Raw genomic sequence first — 15924 nt, 5'->3', positions numbered from 1 at the left:
ATGAACCCAATGTACAATTTTAAAATAAACTTTTCCATTAACATTTACTGAAAAGACTGACATTTTTCATAAAACAAATAGTGACTTAAAATAACCACAGTATATTTTTAATTTACCAAATACATAAATTTAAAATGCCACATTTTAGTGCTATGGTGGCATTGTTTAATTTATTCATTACCTTTGTTTATTCTTATTACCAGTCTCCCCATCATTAACGGCACTCTCTCCTTGATTTCACACATCCCATTAGATGTAAAGGCTTGTTATTTTTACTTTCTCAACACCTCTGAAATTTACCTTTGCCTTCCCAAGCCCATTATGTTGAATTTGTTTAATGTTTCATCAATGAGTTCATGACATAACTAACAAGAAGGAACTGATTATGAAGTCTGTGTCCTTATCTGTGAAAAGAGTGAGTTTATCTAAAAGATGAGGTTCTTCATAGGAAGGCAGAAAAAGTGGTTTCTTATTCCCCCACTCATAAAATGTTGTAAACTTCTTCAAAACACAAAAGGGACCAACCAGCAAAGGATATTATGCCTCCATGGATTCCACGACGAAGTACTGGTAATGCTTAATGAAATTTTAGTAAATATCTAGGCCAGCTGTAGAAGTGGCTCTGCCTGGGCCAGAAAGGCAGTTCCACAGCTGCACTGGGTTGGCGCTTACTCAAAATTGGTCTTTAATGCTCTCAACCATCTGCCATCACCTAGACACATGCAGCACTCTTTCATGCTAAGTATACCATGTCCAGTTCAAGTGCTTACCCCCTTTCCCAAAGCACCTTTTGCGCTTTCCTCCACCTGCACTTATAGTTTCCTAATTTTTGCTCCTCTTTGGAATAATCTATTTTCCCAACTTTTACTATCATTTCAACTTCAAGCTTAAATGGCACCTCTAGGCTGCCTTCTTCTAGTTCTCAAGTGAATATGACCTCTAACTTCATCTCTAAACATCCTTGTTTCCTAAGAAATTTCTCATGAGCATTATACATTATCTCTAAATATAGCAACTTCAACCTAACACACATTTCATTCTAATGATAAATTCAGAGCAGAGAACATGCATCGTACAGTTTTTACATTCTTAGTGAAATGTTGTCACATGTCAAATAAATATTTTCATGATATTTTTATCATCTAAATTAATCATGCTATAGGAAGGACATAACATAGTTTATAAACTAGTGCAGACATGAGCGTTAAGTTTCTCATATCTCATTTCACAAGGGAAACTCCCACAAAGAGTTTTCCCACCTGACTGCTTCCTGTTGTAAGTGCCGTTAGGAACTGTCATAGCTTTCAGGGTGAAGCCATTAGCAACATGGAAAACAACTTGGAGGATATAGTGTTACAATCATGGAAGGGAATGCCCCATCCAGTGTAAGGAACAAGGAGTTTGAAAAGTTCAGAAGCAGGATACACACAAGGATAATGGAATTGGAATTGGCCATTATCTACACAGTTACACAGATATCCTGCAGAAGGACAGTGAAAAACAGTGTAGCTAAGGGTGTGAGTCAGAAAGCCTCTGCTGTGGTTTAAGAAGGCCTTAGCTCTTTCAGTGTGGGGTAGGACAAAATGAGGAGCAAACTCATGAGATTAAGATCCCTTAGCTACACTGACTATTGAATTCATGCTCAGCTTAGGCAGAACTGTTATGCTGTGTTTGGTATCCTGGTTGAAACAAGTCTGGGTTACTGTGCGGACTCCTCTGTGGGCTCACAGTTAAAATCTTCAGTCTTCAGCAGGAGCACACCCTTTCCTATTAAAATAATAGCAGCTTTTTGTTATGGGAACAAGCTAAAAAGCCCTCCTCTCTGCAAGGCAACAAAGTGCCCCCTCAAAAGTTGTCTGCATCTTTTTTCCTGGCTACCAGATTGATAACTAGGGTTAAATTCCAGAACAGCCCCAATGGATATATTCCCATTGTGATATCTCAAAAAGTCATCAAATTGGATAGATCCAGCAATAATTCATTGTGGGATAGAAATGGTGCATCAAGGAGTCAGGCCTGAGCAGTACTAGAAGGCTTAAGTAAATTGCATAAGTACAAAGCCTAGATTCCCATGTTACCTACCATATTTTCATTCTTCCTTCACCTTGTTATCTATGGGTATATGGAAGGAATATGAAAAGTTCAACTTGGTTTATAGATACACTGGTTCAGTATATAAAACAACACCCCTGCCCCCCCAATAAAAATGGAGGCTACATTGCATCCACTCAGTGGTAACTCTGAAGGACAATGAGTGACTGAAAATCTTCCCAGTGAACAGTGGTCCCACTCTTAAAACCAGTGACTTAATAGGGAATGAGATATAGCCAGATATGAAAATTTGTGGAAGTTTGGAATATCAGATAAAATAAGGTCTATGGAAGAAACACGTGGATGGACATATGAAAGGGGGCATCAAGTGACATTTGCCATGTCCAATATAAATGCCCACCAGCAAGCACTCACCATGGAAAGAGTGCTGAACTACAAAGTAGTTAAAATTACTTGTTGATATTAAACAGTCTTTGTTACTGGCGATGCCAGACCTGGCATAACAGGTACAGGAATAGAGTAATCACTGGGTAAAGATGGAGACCACACCAGGGCCCAAAGGCATGAACTCTAACAATCTAGCTTCTGCCGTCTCAGAATGTTTAATCTCTCCAAAAGAAAGATCAGTTCTGAAGCACTCATATGCCACATTTCCTGAGACAATAAACTTTCCTGTTACCAAGGGTAACAACTCATTCTCACAGAAATTGACATCAATTCTGATTATAGAGAATTTTTTTTTTCTTACCAACAGAGCTGCAGTCATCAGCACCATCTAGGGATTTACAAAATCCCTGATATATAGGCATGAATTTACACAAAATATAGCATATAGCCAGGGAGCACATTAATAATGAAGGGAGGTACAGAACAATGCAACTCATATGTACACTCCATAGACAATAATAAGTATGGTTATTTCTTGAGGAAGGAAGTCCAATAAAACTCACATTACCATTACACACATCTTAAGCTTTCCCAATGGACTCATGAAAATTCAGAATTACAGTGAAAGTGGCCTCTGTGTAATAATTGCAGTAGAACTGTTCATTCTAGATATAAGGTTAAAAATAGAATCTAATTGTATAATTACCTATTTTCTGAACACAGATCACAATTTAAGTACTATTTAAATAATAAATATTATGTAAAACATTTCAGACAGAAAAGCAAAATTAAGCATATTTAAGTCTATATTGCAGAAATAAATACGATTCGCCACTTGAGCCTTTGAATATATTTTCAGCTGGAGCTAAAAAAGGAAGGCAGAACTGAATAACCATCAGATTAACAAACTCATTTCCACTCCCAATTCTCAGAGCTAATAACAGTGTGCCACAGGAAATAGTAAATAGACAAATGTGACATATAATGCACTGACTAGAAATTGCATAATTTCAGGTATAGTATGGTTTGAGGAACTTTACAGAAATTATATTTACTCCAACTATCTCACCCAATATGCTGAAATGCTGCTTTAAATTATGCCTTTTTGTTTGTTGGTTGGTTTTAGTGCATTGCTCCTGATAAACATCCTATATTAAAGTACAAAAATTCTTAGAGGGGGATTAAAGGTGAAAATTCTGTTTCCAAAACAAGTACTATAAATGATAAAAGCCAATTCCAGATACATATATATATGTAGTATACATATATATATATATATATATATTCAGGAAAAATATCTTGTCAACAAAAGTCCTCTCCCTACCAACAGAAAAATAGCAGAAAACAATTATAATACATAACTGGATTAGTACTAACAGTAATATATTCAGTTCAGTTCAGTCTCTCAGTCCTGTCCAACTCTTGTGACCCATGGACTGCAGCATACCAGGCCTCCCTGTCCATCACCAATTCCCAGAGTTTACTCAAACTCATGTCCTTTGAGTCAGTGATGCCATATAATCATCTCATCCTCTGTTGTCCCCTTCTCCTCCCACCTTCAGTCTTTCCCAGCATCAGGGTCTTTTCAAATGAGTCAGTTCTTCCCATCAGGTGGCTAAAGTACTGGAGTTTCAGCTTCAGCATCATTCCTTCCAATGAATATCCAGCACTGATTTGCTCAGGGATGGACTGGTTGGATCTCCTGGCAGTCCAAGGGACTCTCAAGAGTCTTCTCCAACACCACAGTTCAAAAGCATCAATTCTTCAGCGCTCAGCTTTCTTTATAGTCCAACTCTCACTTCTATACATGACTACTGGAAAAACCATAGCCTTGACTAGATGGACCTTTGTTTGCAAAGTAATGTCTCTGCTTTTTAATAGGCTGTCTAGGTTGGTCATAAGTTTTCTTTCAAGGAGTAAGTGTCTTTTAATTTCATGGCTGCAGCCACTATCTGCAGTGATTTTGGAGCCCCCTAAAAATAAAATCTGCCACTGTTTCCACTGTTTCCCTATCTATTTGCCATGAAGTCATGGGACCGGATGCGATGATCTTCGTTTTCTGAATGTTGAGCTTTATGCCAACTTTTTCACTCTCCCCTTAGATTATTTGTATGTAAAGTAAAACAAGAAAGATTACAGCATCCCGATAGCATTTCATAAAATTTATACAGAAAAGTAAAAGATAATAAAGCTTCCCTCATTTTGTTGAGACAAAAAATACACTTTGTGATAGCTTTTCTTATGGGGGCCTCCTAAATAAAAGTTGGGGCTTGGAGGTTTGCATTTACATTTCAAGAGCCAGAAGGCCCAGGACTTTGTGTTGTAAAATCAAAAGGTTTTGTGCTCTCAAGAAGACACACTTAAGGAGGAAAGGGGGAGAAGTAGCTTCTCCCTCTTCTTTATTAAACTAAGAAGACTTAATCATCACACAATTTAGACAAAACCTTTTAAGGCAGTGATGAATACAGATGTAAAAGTACTAACATTTTTAACTTGTTTTATTTCCATAAATGTCTTTTTAAGTCAAGTCAATGGTTTTCAAAATTCCCCCTAGGTATACTTTGAATTCATAAATAAAATTTAGAGGTATCTTCTGGAAGAGATGACTGAGAATTCTGTTTAATGACAGTGGCTAACAATAAAGTGGTGATTTTGAAAATTAAACCATTCAATGCCAAGTAAAGGTTTTTAGGCTTTTCTCCAAGAAAACAATAGCACAGAGCCCAGGCCTTTCCCAGACAGATCATGTCCTTTATGATTTTAACCTGGGGACCAACACTGGTGCTGCCAGTGAATGGATTTATTTTCCTGAAAATGTGGGAAGGGTGAAAGATCTAGCTCTGCTTTTCACTATACAGTCCTTTGTTTAATCATCTGCATTTCTGTCACAATATATTCCTGTTTTCTGTACCAAACATACTCTCACATTATTTCTCTCTCTTCATTGGTCAGTGAGATTTCGGCTTTCTAAAATTACAAAAGACAATGTCTCCCACTCTTTCTCCTTTTTCCATCCAGTAAAATTATCCATTTTTTTTTCCCTATTATTTCAGCAGGATTTTGGATAGAAGGACAAATAAAAGTTGGCAGTTGCCATCTTAAACAAGAATCCTAAACTATGATTCTGACCAATTTCCTTTACTCTGACAGCCTGGAAAACTCTTTATCCTCTGCCTCATCCCTAACACATAACTGGAACAATTCTCAGGTGAATTTGAAGACACAATGAACACTCCCTCCATACTGGCATTCCAAAACCTGTCCTATGTTTGAAGAATATATCAACATGTAGTTCTTATACATGAATACCACAGAGAAGGGGCATTCTTTCTACTCCCAAAGTCACATAGTTCAGGTACTAGACTTCTTTGCTCCTTTGACAACTGACAGAGTATTGTACCAAAGACATACCCATTTATATACAATGTGAGTCTTTGAATTCAGATAACAATGGCACACAGAACAGTCATGTTACCTCAACAATGTATTTCTAGTTAAGTTTGTGTTCTGAGTAATTAACCATAGTTGATCTCTGATATATTCAACCACTATCTTGAAACAGAGCAAAACCCTGTGATCCTCCTCCCTCCCACCCACACCCAATACAGCCCCCACCCCCAGTTCTGTGCCTGCCTCTTCTCTGTGGTAAAAAGTTAGCTAAAGAATAAATCAGAGAAGTGAGAAAATGCAAAAACAATGGAAAACAGTCAAAGGAAACCAAATAATAGTTTAGTCATTAAGCAAAGTCAAACACCTCGAGTTTCTCCTCAAGGACTACAGATATTATTATGGGCCATATCCTTTGATACTATGATCCATATCTTATAAATACTAAAACCCCCACTATATGGAAGAAGTTAAGTTCATAATGATCAGATATAAGTTGCCATAATTCCGAGAACTGGTCTCAAAAAAATGAAACAAACTGACCCTGGATCTAAACACTAACTGTATTTAAAACAATCAAGATGATGCTGATCAGAGTACTGTGTGACCAATTTCAAAACAACAATGCTGACTGTGCTGTTTATACCTGGAGCCCTCTCATTTCACCTATAAAAGTCCTTGCCCACTGATTGTTAGGGAAAGTCAGCCTTTGGGCAAAAGACTTCTGCTCTTTTCCACCATCTCTGATCCCCAGACTCTGAAATAAAGAAAACTTTTCCTTTCTACCAACTTTATCTCTTTATTGTCTTCACAGGGCAAGCAGCTGGACACCTCACTTTTGGTCACAATCTCTGACTGAAACATACTGCAAACAGGGACAGGGTGCAGGTTTCTAGAAAGAGATTCCCAGGAAGTAGGAACAACCTGGAGATTGAGTTCAGTTCAGTTCAGTTCAGTCGCTCAGTCATGTCCGACTTCTTGTGACCCCATGGACCACAGCACGCCAGGCCTCCCTGTCCATAAACAACTCCCAGAGTTTACTCAAACTCATGTCCATTGAGTTGCTGATGCCATCCAGCCATCTCATCCTCTGTCATCCCCTTTTCCTCCTGCTTTAATCTTTCCCAGCATCAGAATCTTTTCAAATGAGCCAGTTCTTCACATTAGGTGGCCATCAGAGGGAGATTGGGGATTTTTCTTAATTCAGATGGAATGCAGTAAAAATAGAGTTTTAGTATTAGAATCCAGCATTCCAAGACATGTATTAACAAAAGAGATAACTAAATTGATACAGAAGATTTATTAAAATGAGGTGCTCATTGGAGCCATTAGGGTTTTAGTTGGCTACACCCTAAAACAGAGAAAAGGACACAAGAAACTTAATAACTGCAGGATGGATGGCTGTCACTAATGACATAGGAAGTACAGAGGAAGAAAATACCTTACAAAAATTTTACACATAGACATCACCAAATGGGCAATAATAAAATCAAATTGATTATATTCTTTGTATCCAAAGGTGGAGAAGCTCTATACAGTCAGCAAAAACGACCTGGAGCTGACTGTGGCTCAGATCATAAACTCCTTATTGCCAAATTCAGACTTAAATTGAAGAAAGTAAGGAAAACCACTAGGCCATTCAGGTATGACCTAAAGCAGATCCCCCAAGACTATACAGTGGAAGTGACAAGTAGATTCAAGGGATTAGATCTGACAGACAAAGTGCCTGAAGAACTATGGACAGAGGTTCATGACATTGTTATAAGAGGCAGTGACCAAGACCATCCCAAGAAAAATAAATGAAAAAAAGGCAAACTGGTTGTCTGAGGTGGCCTTACAAACAGCTTTTCTCTATGAAAAGAAGAGGAGTGAAAGGCAAAGGAGAAAAGGAAAGACATACCCATTTAAATAAAGAGTTCCAAAGAATAGCAAAGAGAAATAAGAAAGCCTTCCACAGTGATCAGTATGAAAAAAAAAAAAAAAAGAATGGGAAAGACTAGAGATCTCTTCAAGAAAATTAGAGATACCAAGGGAAATTTTCATGCAAAGATGGCCACAATAAAGGACAGAAATGGTATGAACCTAACAAAAGCAGAAGATATTAAGAAGAGGTGGCAAGAATACACAGAAGAACTATACAGAAAAGATCTTCACCACCCACATAACCACGATGGTGTGATCACTCACCTAGAGCCAGACATCTTGGAATGTGAAGTCAGGTGGGCCTTAGGAAGCATCACTACCAACAAAGCTAGAGGAGATGATGGAATTCCAGTTGAGATATTTCAAATCTTAAAAGATGATGCTGTGAAAGTGCTTCACTCATTATGCCAGCAAATTTGGAAAACTCACCAGTGGCCTCAGCACTGGAAAAGGTCAGTTTTCATTCCATTCCCAAAGAAGGACAATGCCAATGAATGCTCAAACTACCACACAATTGCACTCATCTCACACACTAGCAAAGTAATGCTCAAAATTTTCCAACCCAGGTTTTAACAATACATGAACCATAAACTTCCAGATGTTCAACCTGTATTTAGAAAATGCAGAGAAACCAGAGATCAAACTGCCAACATCCTTTGGATCTTTGAAAAAGCAAGAGAGTTCCAGAAAAAAACATCTACTTCTGCTTTATTGATTATGCCAAAGTCTTTGACTGTATGGACCACAATATACTGCGGAAAATTTTTCAAGAAATGGGAATACCAGACCATTTGACCTGCCTCCTAAGTAATCTGTATTCAGGTCGAGAAGCAACAGTTGGAACTGGATATGGAACAACAGACAGGTTCCAAATAGGAAAAGGAGTACGTCAAGGCTGTATATTGTCACCCTGCTTATTTAACTTATATGCAGAGTATATCATAAGAAATGCTGGACTGGGTGAAGCACAAACTGGAATCAAGATTGCCAGGAGAAACATCAACAACTTTAAATTTGCAGATGATACCACAATTATGGCAGAAAGTGAAGAGGAACTGAAGAGTCTCTTGATGAAAGTGAAAGAGGAAAGTGGAAAAGTTGGCTTAGAGCTCAACATTCAGAAAAATAAGATCATGGCATCTGGTCCCGTCACTTCATGGCAAATAGATGGGGAAAGAGTGGAAACAGTGACAGACCTTAATTTTGGGGGCTCCAAGATCACTGCATACGGTGATTGCAGCCATGAAATTAAAAGACACTTACTCCTTGGAGGAAAAGTTATGACCAATCTAGACAGCTTATTAAAAAGCAGAGGCATTACTTTGCCAACAAAGGTCCATCTAAGTCAAAGTTATGTTTTTACCAGTTGTCATTTATGGATGTGAGAGATGGACTATAAAGAAAGCTGAGTGTGTAGTGCTTGTGAACCGTGGTGTTGAAGAACACTCTTGAGAGTCCCTTGGGCTGCAAGGAGATCCAACCAGTCCATCATAAAGGAAATCAGTCCTGAATATTCATTGGGAGGACTCATGTTGAAGCTGAAACTCCAATACTTTGTCCACCTGATGCAAAGAACTGACTCATTAGAAAGACCCTGATACTGGGAAAGATTGAAGGCAGGAGGAGAAAGGGGTGACAGAATGAGATGGTAGGATGGGATCACTGACTCAATGGACATGAGTTTGAGTGAACTCCGGGAGTTGGTGATGGACAGGGAGGCCTGGGGTGCTGCAGTCCATGGGGTCACAAAGAGTTGGAGAGGGCTGAGTGACTGAACTGAACTGAACTGAAAAGTTTATTTAGCAACCCAGGAACATTCTATGACCTTGTTAAAGAATATCTTATCTCTGATAGCCTTGGCAAAAAGAAAGTAGATAAAGTTTGATCCTGTTTTTTTCTGAATCGCTTCCCTGATTCATCAAACTGAATATGCTAGTAACTATTAAAGTAATATGGCATTATTTTTGGTAACCCTATGAAAAAAAAAGAAACAGATTACTGACCTCAACTCCTTTGGAAGCCCAGGAATGAGACCTCTGGTTACTGTCCAGGAGAAGAAAGATCTCCTGGACAGAAATCTCTCGGAAAGAGCAGTTACTCGAGCAATGGAGCCATGAGACACACCGCTCTACCCAGAAGATCCTCAGACCTGAGGACTTGCAGACCTCCATAAAATGCTATGCCTCTTGGCTGTAAACAGGTCACGTGATGCACAAGCTTGGTTCCTACACCAAAACAGAGCTTCCAGCTGATACTCACCAACTGTTGTGGAAACACCTGAAGGAGGACCACCGGGAAGCTCTGATTTTCAAGGCGGGGGAAAAATAATGAATAATCTGTCAAACAAGAAATTGAGAGAACAGAATTCATATGCAGACAGCTGCATCAACAAACCAAGAGGTGCTGAAGCAAGATCTGGTCTTGACCTAGTAAGACATCATCAGCATCCCGCCGCTCTTCAGGCTCATGGGGGACTTCAGACGGACCCTCAAGGGCGAAGAGTTTTTCCCAAACAGGGTGAACAGCTAGTGCGAAGGAAGCACCTGAGTGTCCCCAAGCCCTTCCTACACACATCATCAATGGCTGCTGCTGCCTGGAGAAAGTGCATTCTCTGCTGCAGCCCCTGGGCCTCCACTGGTCCTTCACAGATAACTTTACTTACAAGGTTCAGAGTGTGGAGGGTCACTGTGCAGCAATGTGCGCCGAGAGCCCTTCTTCTTAAGGTGGTGAAACGTGGTGCCCTGACCCATCCTCCCTGGCACCCTTTCCTTCAAGAACCTCCTGGCTAGAAATCCTGGTCCTCTGCAGTGTGGCACTTGTTTCCTTCCCATGTGCACTGGTTCCTGGAGCCCCATTGTGAGAAACCCAATATGACCCTGGCATTGCAAACTCACTTCTGCTGTGAGAAGCTGCAGTAAGATTTAGAATAACAAAACACAAAAGTAACCAAGACAAGGTTTTTATGTAAATTATTTTATCATGAATTGGTCACTCTTATAGTCCCTAAAATGAGCTTCCCTGGTGACTCCGATGGTAAAGAATCTGCCTGCCATGCAGGAGACCAGAGTTGAATCCCTGGGTTTGGAAGATCCTCTGGAGAAGGAAATGGCAACCCACTCCTTTATTCTTGCCTGGAGAATTCCACGGACAGAGGAGCTTGGTGGGCTACAGTCCATAGGGTTGTAGAATAATCAATAAAGAAAATGCTTATGGAATAAACTAGCTAAGGTATAACCAAAGTGGTCTTAAATTCAATGTCTGAATTTTTAAATCTCTTTTCAATTTGGAGTCCTTGATATATTGGTTTTCCCATGCAATTTTATCATTGTGTCCCCAATACTGTTGACAGTACAGCACTTCTTTTTTACAAAAGTTTTTTTTTTTTTTTTTTATAGCTTCTGGGGTATTCTTCCAAGTTTCTGACACCTGCCAAATTTTTCTGCTGGTCCATTCTAAATAAAATCAACTCTTCTTCATTCACTGAGTTGAAGGACATGGAAATTAAACAGCTTTCTCCAAAATGCAAATTTCCTGGCAAGCTGTCAAAAGTTAAACAAAGGATTGGCCTGAAACAGAAAACCTTGTTACTAACTTGTTTTTAAAAAAATTCCTCTTCTAAAGAAATTGGCAATTTCTTCTGCCTCCAGTTACATTGTATATAGTTTGATAGGCTATGCTCTTCTCAACTTGGTGCCAAAATTCTGCACAGCTTTTTGTGCATGTGGGATGTTTCCTTTCTGTGGTGCCTTTTGCTCTGTAACAAAATGTGGAATTGCATTATTACTCCCATTAGCATAAACTGTACATTTCCTGTGAACACAGTAAACTTTAGTTTTGAAAACAAAACCTGTAGCCCATGATATTAGCTTGTTTCAGGAAAGATAAATTTGTCAACCCATGAATGACTTGTGCATGTTGCTTCAGGAAATTCCCAAACAGTAAAGGAATGGGACAAAGGCTCACATATTTTGGCTTAGGCCTTTTGGTTCTCCACCTTAAAGAGCCACCTTAGACCACTTGAGCTCAGAGTCCTCCAAATACTTGATCCTCCAAATCAGAAGATCCCACTTCTGATTTCATCCTACGAAGTTAATTCTAAGATTATCAAAGTGGTGTTTTCTCTTATTGCAATGAGGTTAAATAAACTAAAATTTGCTCTTTAACAGAGTGTCTAATGATGATTCACAGAGTTTTCTAAAAAGTGTGACAATCTTTTTGAAGACATTTTGAGTGATAATTAAACACAACATGTGTTGTTAATGTAGCTAACTTGATTTAATGGTAATGTGGATAGCGATGATTATCTTTGCACAAGTGTAGGTCACAGCTACTCAGAACTGCCACCAGAACAACAAGGACTATATGATGCCATTTTTTTGAAAGGCACATCCCAAAATCAGCAGTATTCAAAAATGATGTTAAAGTATACATTTAGAAACTCTGAAATATAGTTTTTAATGTCATGTGCACATAAGCACTCTGTAAAGTAAGGAATGGAAACCCAATAATAGAATTAAACTATTCAGGAGAATTCCAAAACTTAGAGCAACCTGGTTATGTAATTTGGAGAACCCATCGCAAAATGTATAGCCCATTGTTTAAGGGCTATATTTGTTTAAAATTAAGATTTCAAGATGAATTAAGCCTATCACAGGACTATTTTAAGTTCAGAGTCCTGTGTAACTGAATGGGTCACCTGACTTACTAAGTGTGACACACTGAAACCCCAGAGTCTCACTGACTAAGATGCAGCTATGTGGGCAGAAGCACAGGTAGGAGAGCCAGCCTACTGTGCTCAAATCTCAACTTTTCCATTGGCATTTTAATTGAGCAAGTACTCTGAGACTAATTTCCTAATGTGCAAATGAAGATAGTGCCTATAAAATATAGTTGTTGCAAGAATTAAATCAATTTCAAATATACAAAGTGCTAGAGAAACTCTGATGGCCTGAGGAGGCTTATTCTTTCCCTTCTTTTGATCATTTAGCAAAAAGCTAGTTCAACAGGGCCACTGACTGATAGCATCAACATTTGATTTGCGAACTCTCTACTTGAGTTCCTCAAGCTACAAAAGATTATTTCCTGAATCAGGAAGTATGCATTGTTACATGGTGGGCTGTATGTTCTTAGTTCCTTTGCCATGCTTAGAGTTGCCTTCTGGAGGACCCCCTGTGGTTCAGCTGTTCATATGTCGAAATATATTTCAATGCTAAAAGGATGGGGAGATGCTCATTCTGCTGTTTCTGTCTCTACACTTATACATACAGTTGACCCTTGGACAACACAGGTTTGAACTGTGTGGGTCCACTTTTATTTAGATTTTTTTTCAATAAATACATACTCAGTACTACACGATTCACAGCTGGTTAGATCCCCAGATGCAGAACCTCGAATATAGATGGTCGACTGGCAAGTTATACAGATTTTTGACTGCACAGAGAGTTGGTACCCCTAACCTCTAAGTTGTTCAAGGATCAGAGTGAGTATGTATGTTCTATACCTTTGTTCCTCTTCACAGCAAATGCACAAGACAGTACCAGGTACCAGGTATGTGCTATGTGTGCTTCCTGTTAGCCATTATCTAAGACTATATCCACTCTGCCTTAAATATGTGGACATTTCCTTGAAAAATACATTTGCTTTTTATTCCTCCTTGTATCAGTTTTTGTATGGACACTTATCAAATAGCCACAAATTTGGCAGCTTAAAAAATAGCAAATTTATTCTCTTATAGTTCTGGAAGCCAGGAGTCTGAAATCAAGGTGTTGGTGAAGCCATACTCCCTTCAAGGGTTGTGAGGAAGGATCCACTGGATGCTTCTACTTAGCTTTTAGTGGCAGCCAGCCATTCTAGGCTTGTAGCTGCATTGCTCCAATCTCTGCCTCCATCTTCACTGCATCTTCTCCTTTGTAAATATCCTCTTCTCTGTGTGTCTGTCCCTAAACTCCCTCCTCCTTGCTTTTACACAGATACAGGTGATTCCTTTTGGGACCCACCCAGATAATTTAGGAAAAGCCTCTTAAGATTGTTAATCACTTCTTTTGCCATATAAGACAATATTCAGTCTTTTCATCATATAAGGTAATTAATAGACATAGGTTCTGGAGATCAGAACCTGGACATATGTTTTGGATGGCCAACATTCAGCCTCTGTATTGTACATTTACCACTGTCTTCTATAAGTGTAACCGAGCAGGACCCTATGGAGTCTTCCCAGAACAGACCTCTCTCCCTCATGTCCTCTGCTTTCCTCCTATATGTAGAAAAACTTTAGCCTCCTAGGCTCTCCCTGAGTTCCAAAGTGTAAATTTAAGAAGACAATGAGAAAATACAGAAAGTCAAGTCAAGCAGTCAAAGGCAATACAAACAATCAAACAAGACAAAATAATAATGGTTTAGCCATTAGATAGAATTGTAGATCTCCTCAAGGGCTGTAGACAGTATTCTGAGCCACATCCTTTGAGCAGTTTTGCAGATACCGAAACTCCCTCCAGGTGGAAGAAGTTAACTGTATGCTGGCACAAGCATGTAGACTCCAGACCAGTTAGATCTAGAAGGCTAATGATGCTGATTCCCAATTACCTCACCACCAGTCAATCAGAAGAGCGTCCCTGAGCTGATGATGCACCACACAAACCCACCTCCCTTATCCTATCTTTAAGGCTCTTTCCCTGAAAGCCTTCAGGGAGTTCAGACCTTTTAAGCACTAGCTACTCAGACTTCTTGCTTGGCACCATGTTGTAAATGCTGTACTTTCCTTCACCACAGCCCAGAGTCAGTAGATTTGCTTTACTGTGTGTGGGCATGGGGACCCACCTTTTGTTTGATGACAAAAGCAGTATTTCTCAACCTTGTCTATGCAGTGAAATTGTCCAGGGAGCTTTCAAAAGTCCCGATGCCAGAATTCCTCTCCAGGAATACTAATGCAATTTGTTTGGGAATGACTTCGATATTCAGAATCTTCAATCTCCCCATGTGATTTTGAAATTTAGCCAATATTGAGAAACATTGAATTAGGTAACAGTTTAAAATCCCCTGGGGATTTTCAATTAAAGACAACCTTGAAAAAAAGGCATTATACCAAAAGATTTTCAGTGTTTCATTTTCGCAACTTAGATTAGTATTTATATTACAAAAACACTGGGGACTGTAGATAGGTATTCTGAGTTCATAATTAATTCAGATTGACTGAATTAATATCAATCTATATGCTAGAGTTGCTAGATTCACTCTGGTAGCATTACAGCTGTAAGTGGGCCACATAACTGATCAGGTACACTGATTGCTGATGATGAATGACAATGCCAGCAAATCCAAGTACTATGTTGATGAGTAAATTAAAACAATTTTGACATAAATAAAATTGCTGCAGTGAATTTGGCATGGACCATCCACACATCCTTCAAGATCCCCTGAAAGGACCCAGAAAACATTCTTTCCACCAAGGACAAAGGATATACTTTGGGGAGGGGTGTCACCATCTTTGACAAGCAATTTTGTGGCAATTCTGTATAGACTATAGATGTTAGTGGGGCTGCCCTGGTGGCTCAGATGGTAAAGAACCCTCCTGCAATGCAGGAGACCTGGGTTTGATCTCTGGGTCAGGAAGATCCCCTGGAGAAGGGAATGGCTACCCACTCCAGTATTCTTGCCTGGAAAATTCCATGGACAGAGGAGCCTGGTGAGTTATACAGTCCATGAGGTCACAAAGAGTCAGACATGGCTGAATGACTAACACGTGCACGCGCGCACACACACACACACACACACACGTAGATGCTAGTAGAATTTTCTGTGGTTGAAATGGATTGAATTCAACTACAACTAGAGAGTGAAATGACCCCAAGGAGGTAAAGATCAAAAGTGGCACAAAGCTCCAGAGTGGGTATGGTCGTCAAAATAGATTTCAGAGTTAGTATAGTCATCAAAATGGTCTGTCTTAAAGAATCTTGTAGGTTCATTCTTATTGTTCATGACCCTGAGGACTGAAATACAGGGAAGCCTCCTAAAAGTCATCTTTATTATAACTACACATTATTTTTGATTGTATAATTGAAAAATACATTTGTATCTATATTTTACATATGTATATATATATATATATATATGTGTGTGTGTGTGTGTGTGTGTGTGTGTGTGTGTGTTAATTGCTCAATTTTTTCCAACTCTTTGTGA

The 15924-nt window shown here is 39.1% G+C and overlaps 1 pseudogene; it reads right to left on the bottom strand.

Annotated features, from left to right (window-relative positions):
• Positions 1 to 10604, bottom strand: part of LOC138076676 (mortality factor 4-like protein 2) — a 44855-nt pseudogene extending 34251 nt beyond the window's left edge.
• Between the last annotated feature and the right edge of the window lie 5320 nt (positions 10605 to 15924).

Source organism: Capricornis sumatraensis, chromosome 1 (assembly GCF_032405125.1).
Source record: "Capricornis sumatraensis isolate serow.1 chromosome 1, serow.2, whole genome shotgun sequence".
Lineage (NCBI taxonomy): Eukaryota > Metazoa > Chordata > Mammalia > Artiodactyla > Bovidae > Capricornis > Capricornis sumatraensis.
This window is presented reverse-complemented; position numbering and strand designations above follow the sequence as displayed.